The sequence below is a fragment of the Oncorhynchus mykiss genome, chromosome 12 (assembly GCF_013265735.2).
Source record: "Oncorhynchus mykiss isolate Arlee chromosome 12, USDA_OmykA_1.1, whole genome shotgun sequence".
NCBI classification, from domain to species: Eukaryota; Metazoa; Chordata; class Actinopteri; order Salmoniformes; family Salmonidae; genus Oncorhynchus; species Oncorhynchus mykiss.
In genome coordinates this window covers 9,930,513-9,949,069 of record NC_048576.1, presented here as the reverse complement: position 1 = coordinate 9,949,069, position 18,557 = coordinate 9,930,513, and the positions used below count along the sequence as shown (strand labels likewise).

Sequence of the window (18,557 nt, the reverse complement as noted above, 5' to 3'; positions counted from 1 at the left end):
AATGTAAAGATTCAGAACTGACAGGCCAAGGCTGTCCTTTCTAGTCTGTAGTGTTCTGTTCGTCCTATCCTATCCTATACAAAGATTATCTTTATTTTGTATGGTTATTAGCTTGGTTCCAGATCTGTTTTGGGCTGCCTTTCCAATGCCAATTGTCTGTCATGCCAAACACAAACTGATCTGGGACCAGGCTATATGATTTATATCTTTAGTAATAGTCACTAAAACTACATACACAGCAGGCAACCAACATGTAATTTCACAGAAGTATTAAATGTTTCCCTGAATCCTCTCAATGTCGTACAGTCTGTTACTGTGTTTTGAGTTAATGATCAAACTACTCTGCAGTGTATTGTGTTATGGATTATGTTTTTTTTCCATATGCTGTCTGTTATTGTGTGTGTGTGTGTGTGTATGGTATATTTATTACTCTACATGTTCTGGGGTGACAGTGGATGTATTGTACAGTCTTCCCATCTCTTCTATCCTGACAGGCTTCTTCACATCACTTGGAGATACCTACAGTACTGCATCATCATAACGGTCTTCTCTCTCTCCTATAGCTTGAGAATTGTGTAATTCTCTCAAAGAAGGAGCCTCTCGTCTAGTAGGGCCGACTCGTTGAGGAGCCACAGGTCAGGACAAAAACCTTGTGTGGGCTTGCATGCTGCAACACCAAATGCTGCATGCTTCTCAAGCCTCCAAATGCTGCACAGCTTCTCTCTTATGGTCCGCATGATCTGAAAAACACCTGGGTGATTTTTATAGCTCCTCCCCTTTTTACTTTGGAATTGCTTATTTTTGTTATTCTATTTTATCTATCCTCATAATCAAGTTATTGTTTCTTTATCTTTTGTCCCAATGAGTTAATTAAGATGTATTTCCTCCCAAACCGCCTCTAAAGCTTTGACCCCCTCTTCCTTGGGAGCTTCCATGGGACCCCCCCCCTCCTTTATGTTGCTTGAAATGGGCTTGATGTGTCTGTCCGCTCTCCTGTGGTGTAACTTGTGTTTATCACCTGTTGATTTCTGACTTGTTTTCTCTTGATTTCGATTATTTTCACGTGATGTTTCTGCAATGGTGTGTTTTTTTTTCTTCAGTGTTTTGTGTTTTTAAAGTATTTGGCTCAATTGGACCCTGACCTCCATAAGCAGGACTACGCCGCCTACCTAGAAAGTGGCTGATGTAACAGGGGACTCGGAGACCTAAAGATGTTTGCTTAGCTTAGCAGTAGCCCTTTCCACTTGAAAATGGCAGATTGTGTCATTGATAAGCAAACAATGAATAGTTTGGCCATCCTGGAGCCTGATCTTCCTGCACCTTTGTCACTGGGGGTGCCTGTGTCTGCGGCAGCGGTGCCCACTACTACGATTTCGACCTCGGCAACCTTCCGTTCCTGTTCTGGATCAATCGGGGCTTCTCCATCTGTCGGGAGCAACGTGCTCAAGTTATCCTGCCTCTTGCCTGTCAAAAGAGGGTTCTCCGAAGTGTGGGAATAGGCAGATTTCCTCATCCTTCTCGCTAGCTGAGATTTTGGGCGGCTCCATGGTAAGAAATGTGACCGTTCTTGGTGCAAAAATGTCCTGTCCCGGAGCTGGAGTAAATGACATTACTAAGCTGCTCCCGAATGTACTACACCAGGACATGGACATCAATGCTATCGTAGTCCATGTGGGTTTTAATGACATTATAAAGGGCAGCTCTGAACAGTTGAAACTCGATTTTTAAAGAGCTGATTGACTCTCTGCTAGACACTAATATAAGACCCATCATATCTGGCCCTGTGCCCTCTCTGAATCGTGTCATTGAACACTTTAGCAGGATTTTCTTCTCTTCACAACTGGCTACGTGATCATTGCAGCTCAATGGGTGTAACTTTTTGTTGACTATTTCGATACCTTTTTTTTCTCGATACCTTTTTGAAACTAAACACGTTTTTCTAAGGAGGATGGGATCCACCCAAATCACTTGGTTTCCTGGATCCTTTCACTGCATTATAAGGCTGCGTTGAGAAAATGACTTATCAATGACCCAAGCCCAGCTCAGCTCAGTTAATCCCTACCATTGTGACACGGAGTTGTCATAATGCTTCAGAATATGTATATTACACCAGGGGCATTGGTAGACACAATGTAAGTAACCCAATTTATGTCCCTCTATCTGCCATGAATGCCTCTGCTGATCCTACAGCTATTGTATGCATTAGTCATGTGCCAATGAAGAAGCAAATGTACACTGTTAGCACTGATGCGGTGTGCCCTGGTAGGAAGTCCACTGTGTGCAGCTCACCCTTCACTAACATAAATAACATGAGCATATCTACTTCTGCGAAGCTTCCCAGTAAAGCAATGATAACAAGTAAACATCCCAGAAGAAAAGTGCCCAAAATAGCCCACGTTAACATATGTTACTGAAGAAACAAAGTTCATGAAATCTAGTAACAAATGACATTCATATCCTGACTATCTCTGAAACTCACTTAGATCATACCTTTTGATACAGTGGCATCAATGCAAGTTTTTATAACGTTTACAGAAAATATTGAAATGGTAATGGTGGTGTTGCTGTTTAATATTCAGAACCACAGATCTCATGTTTAAATACTGTTGAAGTAATATGGCTACAGGTTCATCTGCCTCACCTAAAACCCGTTCTGGTGGGAAGCTGCTATAGACCACCAACTGCTAAGTCAGCACAACCGATTGGAAAAGATATTGCAGATTGAGAAATATGCCTAAACTGAATAAAAATTAGAAACTACAATATGAAACAAACCTGAATGATAGTAATAAGGCTTTGGAGCACCTTAAATTAAAAATTTTTGGGGAAAAAAAAGGCTAACTCCATTGAATCAGATGGCTCATTCATCACGAAACCAACTGATATTACCAGCTACTTCATTGGGAAGATTAGCAAACTTAAGCATTACATGCCAGCAACAAACACTGACACAGCACATCCAAGTATATCTGACTTAATTATGAAAGATGCGCATTGTAATTTTTAATTCCATAAAGTGAGTGTGGAAGAGGTGAAAAAATTGTCTATCAGCAATGACAAGCCAAGTCTGACAACTTGGATGTAAAATTACTGAGGATAGTAGGGGACGACATTGCCACTCCCTATTTGCCATATTTTCAATGTAATACTTCTAGAAAGTGTGCCCCCGGGATTGGAAAGACGCAAAAGTCATTCTGCTACCTAAGAATAGTAAAGCCCCCTTTACTGGCTCAAATAGCTGACGAATAAGCCAGTTAACAATCCTTAGTAAACTTCTGGAAAAAATTGTGTTTGACCAGATACAGTGCTATTTCACAGTAAAAACGTTCAGCTTGCTTAAAGGGAAGGACATTCAACAAGCACAGCACTTACACAATACTGGTAAAAAAGTACTCTTCACTGACGAGTCGTGGTTTTGTCTCACATGGGGTGATGGTCGGATTCACGTTTATCGTCGAAGGAATGAGCTTTACACCGAGGCCTGTACTCTGGAGAGGGATCGATTTGGAGGTGGAGGGTCCGTCATGGTCTGGGGCGGTGTGTCACAGCATCATCGGACTGAGCTTGTTGTCATTGCCCGCAATCTCAACACTGTGTGTTACAGGGAAGACATCCTCATCCTGACATGACCCTCCAGCATGACAATTCCACCAGCCATACTGCTCATTCTGTGTGTGAATTCCTGCAAGACAAGAATGTCAGTGTTCTGCCATGGTCAGCGAAGAGCCCTGAGCTCAATCCCATTGAGCATGTCTGGGACCTGTTGGATCGGAGGGTGAGGGCTAGGGCCATTCCCCCCGCCCCCCCCAGACATGTCCGGGAACTTGCAGGTGCCTTGGTGGAAGAGTGGGGTAACTTCTCACCTCAAGAACTGGCAAATCTGGTGCAGTCCATGAGGAGGAGATGCACTGCAGTTCTTAGTATCTGGTGTGGCCACCAGCTGCATTGACTGTTACTTTTAATTTTGAACCCTCCTTTGTTTAGGGACACATTATTCCGTTTCTGTTAGTCACATGTCTGTGGAACTTGTTCAGTTTGTCTCAGTTGTTGAATCTGATGTTCATACAAATATTTCCACATGTTAAGTTTGCAGAAAGTAAATGCAGTTGACAGTGAGGGGACTTTTCTTTTTTTGCTAAGTTTATATACTCCTGAACATATTTAAACTTGTCATAACAAAGGGGTTGTATACCTATTGACTCATGACATTTCAGCTTTTACTTTTTCAATACATTTGCAAACACTTCAAAAAACATGTTTTCACTTGGTCATCATGGTCATCTGTGTATAGATTGGTGAGGGTAGAACACCTGAATGTGTTCAACTGAAATGTGTCTTCCGCATTTAACCCTCCCCTCTGAATGTGGGGTTTAACTGCCTTCCTCAAGGGCAGCCTAGCCAGCACACGACAGTTACAATACAGCTAGTGTAACCGATGTGAAATGGCTAGCTAGTTAGCGGTGGTGCGCGCTAATAGTGTTTCAATCGGTGACGTCACTCGCTTTGAGACCTTGAAGTAGTGGTTCCCCTTGCTCTGCAAGGGCCGCGGCTTTTGTGGAGCGACGGGTAACGATGCTTTGAGGGTGACTTGACGTGTGCAGAGCGTCCCTGGTTCGCGCCCAGGTCGGGGCGAGGGGACGGACGTAAAGTCTATACTGTTACACTAGCAGCCTACCCAGCACGCTACAGTTAGCTAACAGCCTAGCCAGCACACTACAGTTGCACTATAGCTAGCAGCCTAGCCAGCATGCTACAGTTGCACTATAGCTAGCAGCCTAGCCAGCATGCTACAGTTACACTATAGCTAGCAGCCTAGCCAGCACGCTACAGTTACACTATAGCTAGCAGCCTAGCCAGCACGCTACAGTTGCAGTATAGCTAGCAGCCTAGCCATCACGCTATAGTTGTAGTATAGCTAGCAGCCTACCCAGCATGCTACAGTTACACTATAGCTAACAGCCTAGCCAGCACGCTACAGTTGTAGTATAGCTAGCAGCCTACCCAGCATGCTACAGTTGCAGTATAGCTACCCTGCACACTACAGTTGCAGTATAGCTAGCAGCCTAGCCAGCACACTACAGTTACAGTATTCTTTGAACGTTCCTCAGTACACCATAGATTGCCAAGTTAGATTGGCAGTGTGAGTCGGAGGAATGTTTTTGTTTTATTTGTCTTCCTTGAAAGTGGGGAAATTAGTATTTCCCCCCCATGTGAGCCAAGTTCAGGAGGACAGGCTTGAAGTGTTCTGAGAGCAGTGGGTGCTGGTAGTTTCACAGCAGAGGACTCCTAAGGAGGTTTTGTCTCTGGGAAACTAAATCAGACCATGAAATCAGTTGCTAAAGATGAGGAAAAGAGGGTGTTAAAGAGCCTGGACCCAGTGGTGCAGCTCAGTGAGGGGGACACTAGGCCTTAAGGGTTTTCACCAGGGCCATTTTTAGTGACATTACATGTTAAATATGGTGAAAATGGTGACAGGTGAAGATGCTATAGAAAGAGGCTCCTTTTTTTTTATTTAAATTGCTTTTTAACTAGGCAAGTAGGTTAAGAACAAATTCTTGTTTTCAATGACTGCCTAGTGGGTTAACTGCCTTGTTCAGGGGCAGAATGACAGATTTGAACCTTGTCAGTGTGGGGATTCGATCTTGCAACCTTTTTGGTTACTAGTCCAACGATCTAACCACTAGGATACCTGCCACTCCTTGGGCATCCACAGGTAAACAATGAGTAATTTAAAAGGTGGAATAATATGTAGTTAGCTGAAATCTACAGTGCAGGCAATATCATTTTCACAATAGGCATCAAGAATTTAACAGCCAATAGTGTTCTAATTCTGATGTGATCTATTTTTGTATATTAGCCAACAGTACTTGGGCATTTCTGCATTCTGGTGTTAGAGAAAGTCAGACGTGGAATTATTCAATGACTAGCTATTAACGTGTCTCAACCTCCTAATAGCAACACATCCTGCAGTGTGTGATTTATCTATGAACCAGACGGGGGAGAGCTGATGAAGACCGTCTCCAAGACACACAGTACACGTGGCGAGCAGTGGGAGTGAGGACAGTGCCTGGTTCTGCCTGGGATCTGAAAGCAATGTTGTCCACCAAGGTTACCTTAGATCCCCCTCTCTCCCGAGTGACGCAGCGGTCTAAAGCACTGTATCTCAGTGCTAGAAGCATTTGATGCCAGGCTGTATCACAACTGGCCGTGTTTGGGAGTCCCATAGGGCAGGGCGCACATTTGGCCCAGCGTCACCCGGGTTAGGGTTAGGCCGTGGTCGGCCGTCACTGTAAATAGGAATTTGTTCTTAACTGACTTGCACAGTTAAATAACTCTCCCTGACTCTCCCCTGCTCCCTTCCTTTACCCTCTCTTCCTCTCCTCACCCTCCTTCCCTGGCCCTCCTTCCTCTCTCCCTCCTTCCCTGGCCCTCCTTCCTCTCTCCCTCCTTCCCTGGCCCTGTTCCTCTCTCCCTCCTTCCCTGGCCCTCCTTCCTCTCTCCCTCTCTCCCTGGCCCTCTTCCTCCTTCCTCTCTCCCTCCTTCCCTGGCCCTCCTTCCTCTCTCCCTCCTTCCCTGGCCTCAGCCCACACTCTCTGGACACCTGCCCTTAGCTATCACAACCAGGAGCAGCACAAGGTCTCAGGGCTGCCTCTGCTCTTTCACAGCTCCTAAAATAGTCCCTGGTCCCGGACAGAGTATGCCCTGAGCTCTGTTACAGATTACATTAGTCTCTAAGAAAATACACCTAGGACTAGCCAATGGGGTATTCTATGAATGCTAGCTAGTGACCTACCGATAATTACTCAAGCACCAACTAATACTGTTTTTGCCTCTTTTTTTTTTAAATTATTTTTTGGGGGGATTTCTCCTCTCTGAATCGCACTCCGGTCTCAGTTCAATAAGAGACCATGCATTAGTGGTGCTGTTAAGGGGCTTTTCTGAGGAACCATTTTTAAAGCCCATTTTAGATTTTCGCTGTGGTGAAGTGCCAGGCGGTACTGCACAGGAAGTAAGAACTTTAGCTGAGTGGAACACTGAGTCAAACTGCAGGCCGAGATCTACCGCTCAGATACTCTTTACTTGACTTAAAAATAAAAAAAACAGGCCTATGCGGCATTAACCAATTAACAGTTCTGTAGCAACGAGGTGTGTGCAGTAAACTATAGGGCCAATTACATTCACTGCATATTGGCTATGCTTGAATTACCCTGCCAATGTTCTTGACCATTTTGAAATTATATTTATTTAAGAAAAATGGATATAGGATCACACTAGTAATAGATCATTTGTTGTCTTGAGGGACAGTTGAGTGAGCATGCACCAATTCGTTGCTACTTCCATGATCAACGAAAGTGAAATATTCCTTGACTAAAAGTTTAATTTTTTTTATTTGTTTTTAAAGACAACGCAAATAATATTGTGCTTATTAAAACACTTTGCTACTCATTCACTGCAGCTGCAGTGCTGGTTGTAGAATGAGTGGAAGTAGGGATAACGCACATATTATGGCTTATAAAATTGTTGAACAAGGCTGAATAACTTAAATGTGAATTTAGTCATAATAGCAACTTATTTGCTGTATTCGTTGTCTCTCGAGTCATGGTTTTGAAATCTTAGTATCAACCTTGATGTGTGGAGACTTCTTTTTGCAGCCTATGGTACGAGGAAACTGCAGACACGGTGAGCTGTCTGATTGACCAGCGGTAGGCCTATAAGTGCATTTGATTTTCTCTCTGGGCCTGCCGGGTCGGAAGAGTTCCACCTTTATACACATGAAGTGGTTCAAAATGGGTACAATTTGCCTTCCCCGCGCTAGCACAATTTTTTAAAAATGATATAAATAAAAATAGGAACCCAAGGCTTTTTTTTTTTTGCTTTACAGAAATGTTGGTGATCGACTAGGAATGCCATTGACCACTGCTTTATTTTTACATTTTTATTTAATCTTTATTTATACAGGGTTTTTTCTCATTGAGATAATCTCTTTTCCAAGAGTGACCAGGTCCAATAGCAGCAGGGGGAACTAAGTTTCAAATTGTGCACTAGCTACCACTCTTTTCTTATTGGTACCTCTGAGGTTGTGAAGAACCCTGTGAAAGCGCCCTGTGAATGCACAGATTAACTCTATAATCCGGCTGTACATCCCCCATTGAAATGCATTTACCAAATAACACCAAATACCTAATAACAAATATTAGCTTAAAACAATAAATAAACAAAAACACAGAAGTTAACTAAATAAGCTAGATAACGACTTTGAAGATCCAGGGAAGGGTAATCAGCCGCTGACGTTAACAGGGATCAGGATGGCGCTCCACGTGGTGGGGAGAATGCTCTGAATAGCAACAGGAGGTCACACTGGGTGTGAACTGTACCATGTTGCTGTGATGGTCATAGACAACACACATCTGTCTCGCTGTAGAAGGTCCCTAGAGCCATAAATACAAGGAAGGGAAATGGAATGGTTACCCCCTCTAAGTTCCCTTTTCTAGGTGACCAACCGTGTTCATACAAACCTTGTCGTTGTAATTTAGCTGTAGCAGATGGTGATATAAAGTTTGTTCTTTTCATCTTTTAAGATGGTGGTACATGGTAATTACATTTTTACAATTTAGCGTTTCTCTCTTGACCGGGAGCCACGGTTAACCAAACTAGCAGGAGCTGCTTTTTTTTCTTTACACACACACACCGCTACTTCAACTGTTTGTTTATGGTCTTTGTTTCATCTTCCGACAGCCCATGTGACCTGGTAAAGGGTGTGTTGTTTTGAAAAAGCACTCCATCACCATCTAAATATACCCTTTTACAAGGACTGACCCTTAATTTCCCTTTAGTGTGGTCGCTGTAGGTTGACTAACAGGCTCAGCATGGATCCTGAAGCCAGTTATTATGAGGGATAGTTTTTATGTCCATAGCGTAGCATAGTGTTCTTTTCTGTGCTCAGCGAGCGACTCCCTTCAGTCATATGTGATTTAACTTAAAAGTTCTACTCATTAAATCAAAGTTTATTGATCGCTTACACAGATTTGACGATGTTATCACGGGTGCAGTGAAATGGTTGTTTTCTAGCTCCAACAATGCAGTAATATCTAGCAATACATGATAAATAATATACACAAATGTAAAAAGCTCTCCCTCCGTCCGCTCTCCCCAACCTCTCTTCTTCCCTCTCTCCTCTTCTTTCTGGTCCTGACCCACTCTCTCTGGGCAACTGTCCTTGGCTATCACAACAAGCAATATCAGAATATCAGGCCAGAATATAAACATACTTTCTCATGTATTTACCCACTTTACAAGTGTATATACTCTAGTCAAGACTCATGCTATATAACTACTGCTGTACACACCTATTCAAATAGGAGGTCGGCTAGTGGTGACAGTTTTAACATGTCTGATGACCTGGAGATAGCTGCTTTTCAGTCTCTCGTGTCCCAGCTTTGATGCACCTGTACAGTCTCCTCCTAGATTGTAGCCGGGTGAACAGGCTGTGTGGAGGCTCGGGTAGCTGAGGTTCTTGATGATCTTCTTGGCCTTCCTGTGACACCGGGTGCTGTAGATTTCCTGGAGGGCTGACAGTTGATATGAGTCAGTTTATAATTGTTTTTTTTTTTTTTTCAAACAATCAATGCTATATTAAATGTCCAAAAGGCTTTCTCATAACACAGGCCTACATTGTCTGGCTAATGACGTTTCATTGAGGGCATCCACATCCAGTCTTAAGTATAATGTCCTGTCACAGTATGGTTGGTCACATCTGTAGCCAAACCGATGCTCAGCCTTATATTTATAGTGGAGGAGACATCTGTCAGGCAGCGTCACAGAGATGCGGTGGTCTCAGTGTTTTTGTTACAGGCCTACATGATGCAGAGAAGGTCGTCACTGCTTTTACAGCTTTGAAATGCAGACGCTGCTGCGACGTTGGAAAGGTTGATCTATCTGGAAACATATGGTGTTTCTCCTTGGCTTGAGGTGTGTTCGTTTCTGTAGGGAATGTCTCGTTCACCCTCCTGGGCAGTCTGGTAAAGCTCATGGATCTGGAGGGCACGTTGGTCCATTTTGTTAACGAACAGAAAACGACAATGTATTGATTTGATAGTGATGTGCGGTGTACAAAACAGCAGTGGAACTGACATGTCCTGTATCAGCTTGGACAAACTGTTCTTGTCTATAACTCGCAGGACACCCTCACCGCAAACCAGAGTATCTGAGGGACATGAAGTGGATGAACCATCCTGAAAGAAGATACTGAGCCACTCAAGAAGAGGAGGAGAACGAAATAGATTGTTGGGGGCTGTCAATGGGAACTGAACGGCAGGAAGGGCAGCAGATTTTGGCAGGATGGCGCTGGGAGGACCAGGAGAGTGCATCCACATTGATGTTGTCAGATCAATGAGTTATCACAGCAAGTGCCAACAGGCCGGGGTGCTGAGGGCCGGGGGAGAGGAAGGCTGGCAGAGAGAGGGCCTGAAAGGCTGGGAGGCATTGGCAGGCGCTGAATGTCCAGGCTGAGGCAGGCAGACCCATCGACCTGCCAGTTTTCTGTGACCCCGCTAGCACTGCATAGAGCACCAGAGCAGGTGTCAAACTCACTATGTGTCCAAAGAAGCTGAGTTCAGGATAGACAAAGGGCTCCAAGAGACATGGCAGCATGGATACAGTTTTTAAAGAGGCATGCCAGTAGGCCTATGGCTGCAGTTTTAAATATCTCTCTTGTCTGTGTGGCTGGTGCAGTGCCAACTTGTTCCCCTCTTCTTGTATTGTAATAGATTAGTACTGAACTACGAATGGTTGACGTGTTAAATCTCCTTCTCTCGGGCAATGCTGGGAAGAGAACTAGATTAGTGTGGAGTGGTGAACGTGGACATCCTCCACCTTCTGGGGTGTTTTGTGTCCATTCATTGTTCAGTTACTGTATGACGATGACGCACATAGGGAGAAGGGAGATTCAGTGCCCTCCCTGTCTTTCGAAAACAATAGGTCTTTCTGTCTTTGACCCCTTTTAATGTCCTAGGCTGTGAGTGACTGGCTAGGGTGGAATTTGGGACTCATTCTGATTCTATGGATTACTTGATTTTAGCATTCCTAGATGTTATGGTGTGGATCTGTAATTCTCCCCAGGACATGTATTTTCAATGACATCGGATCAATGAGTTTTCCTAGCTGTTGTCGACCTGAAACTGATTTCCAATATGTGGTGTTTTTATGATCCCTCCTCGGGCGAACCGTTAATTACTACGTCATCTCTGTAATGGTAGCAGAACTGTGTCAGTAGGTTAGGCCAGGGGTTGGATAGTTAGTTAATTGGTTCCCTTTTCATTGTTTGTTCTGTCACACTTGGTGGCATGTCAAATAACAAAGACTTACTGCGATACTAAAAACTCAAAATGTAAGCTATAGGTTTTGTAAAACTGTGGGGAAAGTCTTATTTTCTAATGCCATGCGTTGTCCGAGTCTTTCACTCTACACCTAGAGAAAGCAAAAGCTATTCTACTTCATGATGCCTTCGGATGTCTCTTCCCCCCTTCTTGCTTCAGACTATGGCCTACAATTATATTAAAACATTGCTTATGATGATCACATGCTGAAATTATGGAGTTATTTTGGCAGCAACTGGTATCCATATGGTTCTACTAAGTTGTATGGAATTCCTGCCCAGGCTTCTTCTCCATTGTATTTTTCATCTTGGCACATCTCCTTTTAGTTTATCAGAAAGCAGAACTTTTTCCGTCTGTGAGAAGGAAGCAGGTTTTAAGAATAATTACCACCTTTAGCTTGCTAGGAAATGTGATTAGCATCTATACACCCACATCACATGAACCTGTCCCAGGCCTTCAGCCTACTGGTATTAGGGCAGCTTCTCTTCACCTGGGCCTGCTCAGGCTGGGAAACCAGAATTACCTGCTCTTGAGCTGGTGTCACTTTTCCTTTGTAAAAGGATTGAATGGCTTTTCCCCCATCTCCCTTGTGAGCCCCTGCTTAGAGAATGGCGCTGCAATGGATAGCTGCAGTTCCATTGTGTTTTCATGGCCCTGATCTGAACTTTTTGGGCATAATGTTTCCGACATTGTTGAAAAGAGCTTCTGGACATCAGAACAGCGATCACTAATCTCAATTTGGATCAAAGTTTATACTTCAAATAGTTGTAGGCTCAGGACATACTGCTCACGACAGACCAGGCCTCGGAAAAGATTGCAAGACGTGCCAACATGCCAGACACCTTGACGAATGTACAGGACCGGTCAAAAGTGTGGACACACCTACTCATTCAAGGTTTTTTCTTTATTTTTACTATTTTCTACATTGTAGAATAATAGTGGAGAAATCAAAACTATGAAAAAAAACACATGGAATCATGTAGTAACCAAGAAAGTGTTAAACAAATCAAAATATATTTGAGATTCTTCAAAGTAGCCACTCTTGGCATTCTCTCCACCAGCTTCATGAGGTAGTCACCTGGAATGCATATCAATTAACAGGTTGGCTTTGTTAACCTTTCTGATCTCCCCATCCCGGATCCGGGATCGTGAATACAGACTCAAGCTCATTACCATAACGCAACGTTAACTATTCATGAAAATCGCAAATGAAATGAAATAAATATGCTAGCTCTCAAGCTTAGCCTTTTGTTAACAACACTGTCATCTCAGATTTTCAAAATATGCTTCTCAACCATTGCAAAACAAGCATTTGTGTAACAGTATTGATGGCTAACGTAGCATTTAGCATTAGCATTCAGCTGGCAACATTTACACAAAAAAACAGAAAAGCATTCAAATAAAATAATTTACCTTTGAAGAACTTCAGATGTTTTCAATGAGGACACTCTCAGATGGCAAATGTTCAGTTTTTCCTGAAAGATTATTTGTTTAGGACAAATCGCTCCGTTTTCTGCGTCACGTTTAGCTATGAAAAAACCCCTGTATCCAGGATTGTGTAAATCTATCAGCAAGCTCATTAGCATAACACAACGTTAACTATTCATGAAAATCGCAAATGAAATAAATATGCCATCTCTCAAGCTTAGCCTTTTGTAAACAACACTGTCATCTCAGATTTTCAAAATATGCTTCTCAACCATAGGAAAACAATCATTTGTGTAAAAGTAGCTAGCTAGCGTTAGCATTTAGCGTTAGCATTTAGCGTTAGCATTTAGCGTTAGCATTAGCGTTAGCATCCAGCACGCAACATTTCAATAAAAACATAAAAGCCTTCAAATAAAATAATTTACCTTTGAAGAACTTCTGATGTTTTCAATGAGGATACTCTCAGTTAGATAGCAGATGCTCAGTTTTTCCAAAAAGATTCTTTGTGTATTAGAAATAGCTCCGTTTTATACATCACATTTGGCTACCAAAAAAAATCCGAAAATTCAGTCCTCAAAACGCGAACTTTTTTCCAAATTAACTCCATAATATCGACTGAAAACATGGCAAACGTTGTTTAGAATCAATCATCAAGGTGTTTTTCACATATCTCTTCATTGATACATCGTTCTTGGACACATGGTTTCTCCCCTATATCAAATGGAAAAGTACGAGCAGCTGGCAATTGCGCACCGAATTCCACGCAGGACACCAGGCGGACACTTGGAAAATGTAGTCTCTTATGGTCAATCTTCCAATGATATGCCTACAAATACGTCACAATGCTGCTAAGACCTTGGGCGAACGACAGATAGTGTAGGCTCATTCCTTGCGCAATCACAGCCATATAAGGAGACAATGGAAAACAGAGCTTCAGAAATTCTGCTAATTCCTGGTTGATGCATCATCTTGGTTTCGCCTGTAGAATGAGTTCTGGGGCACTTACAGACAAAATCTTGGCAGATTCTGAAACTTCAGAGTGTTTTCTTTCCAAAACTGTCAAGAATATGCATAGTCGAGCATCTTTTCGTGACAAAATATTGCGCTTAAAACGGGAACGTTTTTTATCCAAAAATGAAATAGCGCCCCTAGAGATCTAACAGGTTAAAAGTTAATTTGTGGAATTTCTTTTCTTGATGCATTTGAGCCAATCAGTAGTGTTGTGACAAGGTAGGGGTGGTATACAGAAGATGGCTGTATTTGGTTAAAAAAACAAAGTCCATATTCTGGCAAGAACAGCTCAAATAAGCAAAGCGAAATGACAGTGCATCATTACTTTAAAACATGAAGATTAGTCAATCAGGAAAAGTGCAGTTGCAAAAATCATCAAGCACTATGATGAAACTGGCTCTCGTGAGTACCGCCCCAGGAAAGGAAGACCCAGGGTCACCCCTGCTGCAGAAGATAACTGCATTAGAGTTAACTGCACCTCAGAAAGTGTAGTGCAAATAAATGCTTGAGTTCATTTAACATACATCTCAACATCAACTGTTCAGAGGAGACTGTATGAATCAGGCCTTTGTGGTCGAACTGCTGCAAAGAAACCACTACTAAAGGACACCAACAATAAGAAGAGACTTGCTTGGGCCAAGAAATACTGGCAATAGACGTTAAACCGGTGGAAATCTGTCCTTTGGTCTGATTGATCCAAATTTGAGATTTTTTGTTCCAACTGCTGTGTCTTTGTCAGACAGAGTACGTGATTGGATGATCTCCGCATGTGTGGTTCCCATCATGAAGCATGGAGGTGGGATGGTGTGTGGGTGCTTTTTCTGGTGACACTGATTTATTTAGAATTCAAGGCACACTTAACCAGCATTGCTACCATAGCATTCTGCAGTGATAAGCCATCCCATCTGGTTTGAACTTTGTCCCACTGTCATTTAGTTTTTCAACGGGACAAACACACACCTCCAGGCTGTGTAAGGGCTACTTGACCAAGAAGGAGAGTGATGGAGTGCTGCATCAGATGACCTGGCCTCCACAATCACCCGACCTCAACCCAATTGAGATGGTTTGGGATGAGTTGGACCGCAGTGAAGGAAAAGCAGCCAACAAGTGTTCAGCACTTGGTTACTACATGATTCCATATGTGTTTTCATAGTTTGTCATGTCTTCACTACTATTCTACAATGCAGAAAATTGTAAAAAATAAACGCTTGAGCAGGTGGCAACTTTTTACTGCTACTATAAAGTTGAGACAGACAAGGTACTAAACAATTAGAGCAGGCAGGAATGATTTTCCACTTCTTTTTGAGCCAGAAGCAAGAAGGAAATGCAGAAGCAAGCCCCCCCCGTTGGTGCAGGAAATGCAGAAGCAAGCCCCCCCCGTTGGTGCAGGAAATGCAGAAGCAAGCCCCCCCCCCCCCTCCGGTGGTGCAGGAAATGCAGAAGCAAGCCCCCCCCCCCCCCCCCCCCCCCCCCCCCGGTGGTGCAGGAGAAGGCAGAGCTACCTGAACTGGAGAAGCCGAGCAGGGTCATGCCCCCACTTGTGGAGAATCTGATCTGTTTACATCACACCATTGTGATTGGTGGATTGCTGCTCACCACTGCCAGCACTCGGTCTGCATGGCTAGTGGCTAACGTTAGCCAGCTCGAGCTAGCTAACACAGAGCAGATTCTCCATATGACGTTGAGAAATGTCGTGTTTTAGCAGATATCCGGAAATAAGTTAATAAATATGTCTTAAAAACGTTTTAAACTGTTTGTAGTTATAGGCAAACAGATCGTGACGACAACTGTCTTTGACTACACTGCTGTTACTTAGGTGAATAAAAACTCATGCATCCTACCCTTTTAAATCTGAATAACATTTACAAAGGTACAAGCAACTGATTTGAATCTTCCATGCAGCCACATTAGGAATAATTTATTTTGATTTGATAATGTCCTATTACAGTATGTTACTGCCTCCATAGTTTAGGTGCAAACTATTTGACTAAGATGGAGTATTATAATCTTACAACTAGGATAGAATAAGCACATTTAGATTAGAGATGTATTTTCATATTTCAGTTAGGCTTTAAGGGCTCAAATATTTCACAGGTTTATGAGCTTTTCTCTGGTTTGCGCTGACTCAGTTTGACCTAGAAATAAATAGGCCTACTGTTTTGGGAGAAAAAAAATGTAATTGAAAAGCATCGATGACAAGTCAGACATTGTCGCTGTATCTGACAAATATTTTACATAATGAAACGGGCAACTCAAGCTAGGTTGACACGCATCAACATTTTCTGCATTTAAAAAAAAAAAATGCAGTTCCTGGTTTGACCTAATTATCCTTTTGGGGTTTTATGGGTGTTCTAATCCAGTTGGATGATAGACAGAGAACCCTGATTCTGTCAGAGGTGTTTGCCAGTTGCACCATCCAGGGCGTTCCTTCCTCTCTCTGCCTGAGGGATAGTTGGGGAAATAGGAAGGCCTTCCAAAGTCATAGATATATGGGTTGTTGTATGATCTTATTGTCTTTGTCAACAGACAAAAAGCTTTGTAATTGGTTTCTTATCAGATCCGTCAGTGGTGGTGTCGGGAAACTGAAGTTTAATGGCAGAGTAACATAATGCTGCTGTGAATTAGTGCATAGAAATGACAGTAAAATCGGCTTACATGTTTTATATAATCTGTAATGCTGCTGGGAAGGTTGTCATGTAAAGCCCTTTGGGGAAGAGAAGAGATCCGCCTTTCAAAAAAAAAAAAAAAGGATGAATAAAAGGTTAGTGTGCCCTAATGAACATGACCCAGCCTAAGAGGAGCAGAGCATGGCTGTCATGTTAAATGAAGAGCACATGGTCCCCCTCTCTCTGTCAGACTGAGCGACTCCCATCAAGTTAGTTCAGGGCCCTGTCATCACATGCTCTCCCTCCCGCACCCTAACTGAACTCAACGCCCGCGGTCTTGTACTTTGTATTACACAAACACAGGCTACACAGCTGTTGTCATTAGAGGCTGGTCCTTTGATAGCAGGTCTGTCATTTTACATAGTTGATGTGAGTTGAGAGATGCTGTGAAATGTCTTGGGTTGGCAATGTGAAATAGTGTGAATGTGGTGTTCTGTTTGAGAGGAGTAACAGTTACTTGAGCTATAAGAAAAAGCACATGTATAGTAGCTGTTCTAGTGTGCTCTTGTGACAGTCACACACCCCCTCAGGTCAACAGCACCCCCACTGGCCAACAGCACCCCCTCGGGCCTCGGAGTATTACAATATATTTACTGATGACAAAGTGCCACACTTGGTTGTGATTTTGAGTACATTAGACAGGGATCGGTTCCGCTGTCGTCATGTGTACATGCGTAAACAAGTCCAAGGGTTCTCAGAATGTCTGTTTATGTATCTATCCACAGACGCTGAGTGTTGACTGTATCAGTCACAGGGCCACAAACTACAAGGTTATGTTTTTTTGTTAACGTGCTCTATCATTTGTTTTGTGTGTGGCAGTTTCTTTTGTGCATGTGTCTAGTTAACAAGTGAGCTAAAAAGAGGATGATGCGGTCGTAGAAGCCATCTCTGAAAGGAAGTGGGTTTACTGCGTTAACGGCTGTCTCTCTGCTGCTGATTAATACACTGCTCAAAAAAATAAAGGGAACACTTAAACAACACAATGTAACTCCAAGTCAATCTCACTTCTGTGAAATCAAACTGTCCACTTAGGAAGCAACACTGATTGACAATACATTTCACATGCTGTTGTGCAAATGGAATAGACAACAGGTGGAAATTATAGGCATTTAGCAAGACACCTCCAATAAAGGAGTGGTTCTGCAGGTGGTGACCACAGACCACTTCTCAGTTTCTATGCTTCCTGGCTGATGTTTTGGTCACTTTTGAATGCTGGCGGTGCTTTCACTCTAGTGGTAGCATAAGACAGAGTCTACAACCCACACAAGTGACTCAGGTAGTGCAGCTCATCCAGGATGGCACATCAATGCGAGCTGTGGCAAGAAGGTTTGCTGTGTCTGTCAGCTTAGTGTCCAGAGCATGGAGGCGCTACCAGGAGACAGGCCAGTACATCAGGAGACGTGGAGGAGGCCGTAGCAGGGCAACAACCCAGCAGCAGGACCGCTACCTCCGCCTTTGTGCAAGGAGGAGCACTGCCAGAGCCCTGCAAAATGACCTCCAGCAGGCCACAAATGTGCATGTGTCTGCACAAACAGTCAGAAACAGACTCCATGAGGGTGGTATGAGGGCCCGACGTCCACAGGTGGGGGTTGTGCTTACAGCCCAACACCGTGCAGGACGTTTGGCATTTGCCAGAGAACACTGGCACCCTGTGCTCTTCACAGATGAAAGCAGGTTCACACTGAGCACGTGACAGAGTCTGGAGACGCCGTGGAGAACGTTCTGCTGCCTGCAACATCCTCCAGCATGACTGGTTTGGCGGTGGGTCAGTCATGGTGTGGGGTGGCATTTCTTTGGGGGGCCGCACAGCCCTCCATGTGCTTGCCAGAGGTAGCCTGACTGCCATTAGGTACCAAGATAAGATCCTCAGACCCCTTGTGAGACCAAATGCTGTTGCGGTTGGCCCTGGGTTCCTCCTAATGCAAGACAATGCTAGACCTCATGTGGCTGGAGTGTGTCAGCAGTTCCTGCAAGAGGAAGGCATTGATGCTATGGACTGGCCCGCCCGTTCCCCAGACCTGAATCCAATTGAGCACATCTGGGACATCATGTCTCGCTCCATCCACCAACGCCACGT

The 18,557-nt window shown here is 43.5% G+C and overlaps 1 protein-coding gene across 11 annotated transcripts in view; it reads left to right on the top strand.

The window, feature by feature from the left end:
• Nucleotides 1–18,557, top strand: part of sema4d (sema domain, immunoglobulin domain (Ig), transmembrane domain (TM) and short cytoplasmic domain, (semaphorin) 4D) — an 82,685-nt gene that overhangs the window by 34,724 nt on the left and 29,404 nt on the right. For 5 of the 11 annotated variants that reach the window (XM_036936874.1, XM_036936870.1, XM_036936873.1 and 2 more), the window contains one exon: nt 564–635. The exons of the other annotated variants lie outside the window; for them this stretch is intronic. The gene's annotated coding sequence lies outside the window, so the exon portion shown is untranslated. The remainder of the gene's footprint in view (nt 1–563; nt 636–18,557) is intronic. 11 annotated transcript variants of the gene reach the window in all.